The following is an 8031-nucleotide window of genomic DNA, read 5'->3' as shown; positions in this document are numbered from 1 at the left end:
AGCTCTAAAGTACCACATCAATGCAGAGAAATAGTGTTGACATTTAGGGGAGTGTTAATGTATTTTCATTGTGTCCCCTAGGTTATAAATGTGTGTAATGTTGAATGTTTGAATGTGTTTCCTCAGCATATTAGGTCATATTATAGATTGTCATGGACATTATTTGAACAGGGAAAATAATTAAAAAAGAGTTTTTGAACTTTAACGTCACTAATGCTGATTATTCAATGATGCATTTGAATTGAAATAATTGAAATAGCATTCAAAGCAAAAAAAAATCTGCGATTAATTTAGATTAATTAATCACAGAGTGTGTAGCCTAATTAATTTGATTAAAATCGATTGACAGCCCTAGTTCTTCCTTCTGGCATATGTGATGTTTATGTTCTAAGTGCATATGTCCAGTTCAACCAGGATTAATGGTTGCCTAGTTGCCCTTGGCTACCAAATTGTTACAAGTGGCAACCAGATTTGGCTGGCTTTGGCGACCAAAACCTCATGTCTGGTTGTCAAATTGGCAACCACTTTTAAGCATGTTTAAAGGTTAATGTTGAGCCATGAGTTAGAAAGGGTTTGCTGAACACAGTATTAGGTTTTATTACTTGTCAGAACATATTCTTACCAGGTATCACAGTGTGCAGCTGTCAGAACCCACTGCTGACTGATCAGTGAACCACCACAGAACTGTCTCATCCCGCCTAAAGGAATACCAAAGATGACTACGTGGTGAGTACCATCATTCGGTCCAGCTAAACCAGCATCAGGGTCGGGATGTGTGTACACTCTCTTGTGGTCATGCCCTGCAGCACCTTTCAGAGAGGGGAATTAAGCTGTTAATTAGCAGGCTACCATTTTGAAGTATCCATCTCACTACTCTCTATTTCAGTCTGCAGATTTAGTAGGCCTATGCAATAAATATCTCATACAATATCATGAGGATTTTACAGAGGGGTTTATGCATAACATTTAACAAGTTAACAAGACAAAGCGTTTTCTGACTATTTGACCATACTGCCATTGTTTGTACATAATGTCCACAAAAATGCACCAATAAAACATGAATGTTGATTTATCCCATTTTATATAAAAAAATAACAACAAAAAAGTGATTAGAGAAAATAAGAGAGAAAATGAATGACTAGCCTACATCTATTTCATGTTGAGCCTGGTTCTGGCATGCATGCAGGATCAACTCTTGAGGTAACCATTTAAAGGTAATAAAGTGACCGAGAGAAAACTGCTCACCTGTCAAACTCAAGATGAGAAGAGCACAACTCAGAGTGGTGATGATGGTCGTCATGGTGATGATTCAGGTCTAACTGTCAGCTCACTTTGCTGACTTTTTAACCCTTTCATATCGCATCATCTGTCCTGGACCAGTCACAGACTCACACATGCTTGACATTTATCTGTAATTGGCCACCAAGCATCACGCCAAAGTCAGAATACTCAATTGGCCAACTGGGTAACTTGACAGTTTGATGAAAATGAAACATTTGCATGTGCATGAATCCCTTGTTCTCTCCTTGAGCTGTTGCCCAGGCCTACGTGGTGGGAGAGGTTGATGTTTGGGAGGGATAAAACCAGTTTGACCAGTTCCAAGCCTGAAAGAAGACACAGGAACCCTTCTCTGGCTCATTAGAATAGGGTGAACTTGGCCATATTGGCACCTTTGGTGTAACTCTGTCTTTGCGTGTCATTCTTGCCATCAATAATAGGGCCTACATTTCTGCATCCCCCAAAGTGTCTACTGTATTTCAAGAAATTAAATGCGTGTGATATTCTTACAAAACAAGGCTTCGCACATTTGTTGTATTTAGCACAACACTAATTTTCAGTGACATAGGCAGAGGTGGAAAACTCCAATCATGTATTGGTTCTACCTGTGCACTTAACACACAGGGGATCTCACTAATTAGCTGCTCTATGAGTTGTGATAATTAGAATCAGCTGGTTGAAGTGAATGGTTGGCACGGATATGTAGTGGGACTTTTACTTTCTGATGCTTGATTTATCCACCTCTAGACATAAGCTACTTTATCATTTGGGACAGCATGTTTGGTAATATGGGATATAACATATACTTTGTTTTATTTGTGTGCCAGGTAAAGAAAGTATCTGTGGTTTGACTGTGTGCATGTGTGTGCATCACTTGATCAGGTGTCACCTTCTCACTGACTTAATTTGCCTGACCATTGATCTCGTTTCTTTGCAATGGTCCTATCTCACCAGTAAGCCCATTGTGTTCCCATAGATACAGACGGTTAGAAGGTTGCCGCCCCCTCTGTGGGGGAAACCATGCTAACATCACATATGAAAGTCAATGGGCTAACTTGCTAGCAGAACACAAATGTTTTCCCCCACGGGGGGTGTTTCAGCCATGTTAACCCCGGTGACTGGGGGCGGTAACCACGATTATGACGAGTTGCAGTCTGTATGTATATAGCGATTATGTTCCTATGGGACTTAGACAGGTAGAATGTGCTGAAAGCCTATTGGCCAGAGAGGACAGGGTGGTCTTATCTCACCAACATTGGAAGTGTATGAGCCCATTATGTTCCTATAATGAGACTTAGGCAGGTAGAACGTGCTGAAAGCCTATTGGTCAGTGGTGCGGGGAACATTAATAAGGTGTATCCCCTGAAGATTATACACATTCAACTGAAGAGAGACTGCCGTGAAGGTCAGGATGAAGAACTGCGCCATTCAACATTTCCTTCTGTTGGTGTTGGCAGGTGAATGACATTCAGATGTCACAGTTGCAATTATTGTTGATATTGCACTGTCAGTTTTGTTATTATTGCTATTTCCCTTAGTCTTACCAACTTTTAAAATCTGTTTACAGTTATTTTACTGTATGTGTAACTATGTTTTTTTGTTTTATTTGAATGTTGTTATGAACAAAAATATTAGCTAAATATACCTATTCACTATTCTAATTGACTAGAAAAATATATATAATTATTATCACTTCAGAGTGTCATGGCAGCCATCAAACATCTGATCTGTCATAAAACACAATAACTGTAATTTTAGCGACAGTTTTCTTACAAACCTTCTATTTAAGTATTACTATTATATATAACACATAATACTATATAATATAATACTGTTTATGTTAGTCTTTAAAATGTTATGTTAACATTTTATGTTAGACATGAAGTGTGTGTTTCTTTTCTCTGTTTTTGTTTATGTTCTCTCTACCCTAACCAACACAGGTGGCACCCTAGTAAACTCTGGGAAGATGGAGGACTGCAACCCCCCTGTTGGTCAGGACCATGTCCTCATCACCACGGGTGATAATGAATTTGGCCGCTGTGGGGGGTCTCTTCTCAGCTCAAAGTGGGTTCTCACGGCAGCTCACTGCAACACAGAGTAAGAACAGCTGTGAACCCCGCCCCACCTCTCTCTCTCTCTATTTCTCTATCTCTCACTCTCAATTCAATTCAATTCACGGTTGCTTTATTAGCATGATTGTAGGTCCGGTGTTGTTCTCTCTCTCTCGCTATCTCTCAGCCCCTCTCTCCCAATGCTTTTTTTTAAAGAGTATAGCATTGTGTGTATATTGATGAGATGAGTCTGGAGCATAACAAAATGTAGAAAACTTGAAAGGGTCTGAAAACTTTCCAGGGGCACTTTGTTTCTAATTCATGTATTTAAAATGGGCAAATTGTATGGACTGAGATACACATGATTGTACAACTGTCATCGTATTAACTAATGAAGTTTCAAGCTGTTTCAAGTGTCCTTGGCCCTTGCTTGACATGAAAAAATGTGTCACTTTGTCTTCAGCTGTCTTTTTGCTAGGTGGAGGTTTGGAGAGTGATTTTTGTTTATAATTCTTGTAAGGTCACAGTGCAAACTTTAACATATTTTTGTATTTTAAATACAGTATATAAAACTGTATGTAATATCACCTCCATGCATCAAACGTGGTCTACTGGTTAGGGCTTCGAGCTTGTAACCGGTTGCCGGTTCGATCCCCGACCAGTCCATGGCTGCAGTGCCCTTGAGCGAGGCACCTAACCCCTCACTGCTCCCCGAGCGCCGCTGGTTGAGCAGGCAGCTCACTGCTCTGGGTTAGTGTGTGATTCACTTCACTGTGTGTTCACTGTGTGCTGTGTGTGTTCACTAATTCGGTTAAATTGGGTTAAATGCAGAGACTGAATTTCCCTCACGAGATCAAAAAAGGATCAATTCTAATTCTATTTTGAGAGACAGAATATTTATGTGCAGTGAAAAGCTGTCAAATATTAAAATGGTAGTAATATAATATGTCACACTGCCTTGGAATTTATATTTTTGCATTTAAAAAATAACTAACAATGGAGCACACAGTGACCATGGTCCTCTGATGCCATGCTCCAGGTGGGAAGCTTAAAATTGTAATGGCAAAAGTACAATGTAGTAACAATGTAGCAACCTCATGTATTGGGTGCAACTCATAAATATAAAATCCTAAAAACAAATGTTAATTTGTCAACAAAAATAATTTCCTCTGTCTATGAACGTGTGCATGCATGCATAAATATCTCCTTAATTGTATGTTACATGTGTGTATATAGAAAAGCCTACAATAGTTTGACCATCCTTTGTATAGCCTTTGTAGCTTTCTATCTAGATTACACATGCAACGAAGTGTTCAGATGCAAAACCCTCTAAACGACATCAAAATTGAGATAGCAATGGTGATGCTCTCCACATGTAGGCCTACTTTATGTTCACTAGCTTGCGAGCCAACATTTGCATAAAGTGATGCGATAGAGATGCGTGTTTGACTGGCCAGGGTTCTGAAGTTTTTTTGGGATCGTGCAAGAGTCAACTGCCCTAACAAAATTAAGTGTTCAGATGCAAAACCCTCTAAATGTACAACGGTGTATGACTGCTCTCCACACATCAAATAGTTTCACTTCAACACCTGCTAAATAAAACAATCGACTGTGATATCACCAATGCTACTCTCATGTGACTCTCTTTGTTCTGTGTTCCAGAGACCTGCAGGTGATGTTTGGACCTAGCCCTTCCAAGAAGGGAGAGACACGTAAAGTGATTGACACGAAACAGTACAGCAAGGGGTCAGAGAAGCACAACATCCTGCTGCTTGAAATTGACGAGGCCCCTGCCAAATTTGCCAAATTAGTTGCTAAACTCCCTGATTCCGTGCAGTGTAAAACATCCCTACGAAAGGGTGAAAGTGTCAAATTGCACAGCTGGGTTATTCCTGTTGGTAGCCTGGGTGAGTTTATTTTAAAAAATGCCGTTTCATGTGAAGACTTATTCGGGCCTGAGTTTGAGAATGGAATCCCACAACAATGATGAGAGAGTGCAGTGTTGCTCGTGCAGTTGTGCTTGCGCGTGGCACTTTTTCTATTATGCCATTGAAAACTAAATGAAATGTATTCCTACCCGCAATGTAAGATAGACTGACTGCATCAGTGCTCAAAGCTTTCTAAAAGTCTATCAATTAATTTCTAAATTCTATTCAAGTCATATTTGTGGGACAATTGACATTGTTATTTAGGAGCGTTTAGACTTGGCGCAGTAATATCCTCACTCTTGCACTTTCAGTTCCACTTTGGAGTGAGGATATTATCCATATTTTTAAATAGGCACAATTTTTTGTCGTGATTTCAGCTTAGTCTATCTTGGATTTTGAAAAGTGCTATAGCCTATAGCAAAGATTATTAACATCTATTATTATATTATCTTAATCCTCCACCAGATAAAATGACACCTCAAAATCTGAAGTGTGCAGACCTAAAGGTGAAAGACTGCATAAAGGTCGAATATGATGACAAGCAAGGGGTGCCTGAAGAGCTGGAGCATGAAAACCACAAACTCCTCTGCACTGAAGCCAAGGAAGAGGAGTGTGCGGTAGGCTCCTTCCCAAGTTATGGGGGTCTCCTCTCTCAAGCTTTCTTAAATATAATGTGATAAAAATGTGTAATCAAACCAAATGGAACTCCGTCAATGTGATGGGCATTTATTTCTGACTCTCCTTCCTTACTCTGTCACAGTGGTACAGCGCTGGAAGTCTGGTGCAGAATGACATCCTGAGGGGAATGCTCATCAACTATGACCTACAATGTAAAACTCAGATAGAATTCCTTGACATATGTCACTACAATGAGTGGATAAAGGAAACCATAAAGTCTGTGTAAAGGCTCAAGACATCAGAGTACTTGTGGTTCACTGTGATGACAAAATAAAGTACTTCTGATCATAATCAAGTGTTGTGTTCATTGTGTGTGTGTGTGTGGTGCAGATTTATTATGCGGCTCTTCACAATGCAAGTAGAATAACGCTCTATTGACTTGAATGGGATTTCTACCTGTCATTATTTTCTAGAGGACCTCTGAAAAAAATAATGACCGCTGTCAATGGCAACGGAGTTTGTGCTTCTAATTCAGGTCTTTCATATCACTCCGCAATGGAATTTAGCAAGTAGCCATAATGTATAGAATGCAGGTCATTATCGGGAAAATAAGTACCTTCCGTTTCACGTCAGGGTCTGATTCGTCCTGTTGGTCCTTATTTTCCCGATAATGACCGTTCTATACATATTCTCTTACGTAATCTCCTTTTATGAAATGTTGGGGTCTAAGATTATCAAAACTGTAATATACCTAGAGTAAAACGTCAGAAAGTTACAGGACTGTTACAAATAACCACCAAATGTAATCATACTTCCAGGCTGCACACCAGAATTACAGACCTTAAGGTTGCCAGAGCCAGAATGGTTCAGTTAAATAGTAATGTTATGCTTCATAAATGACCCCATGGGCATGCACATAACTATTGTAATTGTGTGTGTGAGTGTGACACTGACACCAATATACATTACAACACACAACCTGACATGCCTTTAAGGCACTGCACACAAAACAATGCACTGTGATTCTCTTTCAGCCAACACTCTTCAAAGGCGGCGCAGTCCCTTCTAATAATCCCACACCTGGGCACTAGATGGCTACACTGCCCAATTAAAACACACACACACACACACACACACACAGGACCCCTCGCATTCGTCTTCTTATCAATCCTCCCTTCCTCCCTTCCTCGGTCCTCCAGGCAGCTCGTCCCCACTGATCTATAACTAACACTGGATAGACTATCCCATTGTTGCCGCCCCATCATTCTTTATCTAGATCAGTGAGGACGAGGACCGAGGAAGGAAGGAATGATAGATAAAAAGACAAATGAGTTTGAGTACCTGGGCTTAAGGTCCAATCCCAATTCTCTATTTTACCCCTTCCTCTTCACTCTCAAAAGGGTGTTAGGGCTAGGAGTGAAAACATTCTCCTATGAATTGGGACACTTGGGCTGTGTCTGAAACATAAGTACACAAGCTGGGCAGTGTGCATTTTCCGGAAGTTACGTCAGAATAGACTGTCCGAAAGTCAAGCGCTCTCACTAGATGGGTTCTTCGTTTGGCGTGCATCTTGCATCGATGCATCTTTCCATCTTTGCATCTTTTTTGGCCTCAGATATTCCATAATCCAATGCGCAGCGCAGGTCAAGCTCCACACGTCATGCAAATAGTCAACAGACCCCCCTCCCCAAGTCAGGTGACGCCAACTAGTTAGTGCTGTCCAAATGTAGGTAGGGACGCATAGAGACGCTACTGGAAAGAAGATACCATCCAGTGTGCACGCTTGACTTTTGGACACAGCCTTGGTTTCGGTTATATCAGCATACATCATCACGAGCTGGCTTCTACGTCACCAGAGGCGCCAAAACGACAAACTTCGATGGCCAATGTAGCCGTCTAGTGTCCAGGTGTGGGATTATCTTAAGTGTGGCTGCCACAAATAGCTCCAACCACATTGTGGAATGCAGGGGTTCCCAAGATGTTGACAAATCCCTGACCAACTGCAGGTAGGTCCACTGTCCTTGTACGCGAAAAGGAAGATGAAAATGCTTCTTTTTTTGACTCCATGTTTCTTCAACAATATCTTACAACATTTAGGCATGTGTCATTTTCAGTGAGAACAAAAATATCGGTTGAGAAAATCAGCATTAAGGCTC

Source organism: Sardina pilchardus, chromosome 1 (genome assembly GCF_963854185.1).
Source record: "Sardina pilchardus chromosome 1, fSarPil1.1, whole genome shotgun sequence".
NCBI lineage: Eukaryota > Metazoa > Chordata > Actinopteri > Clupeiformes > Clupeidae > Sardina > Sardina pilchardus.
This window is presented reverse-complemented; position numbering follows the sequence as displayed.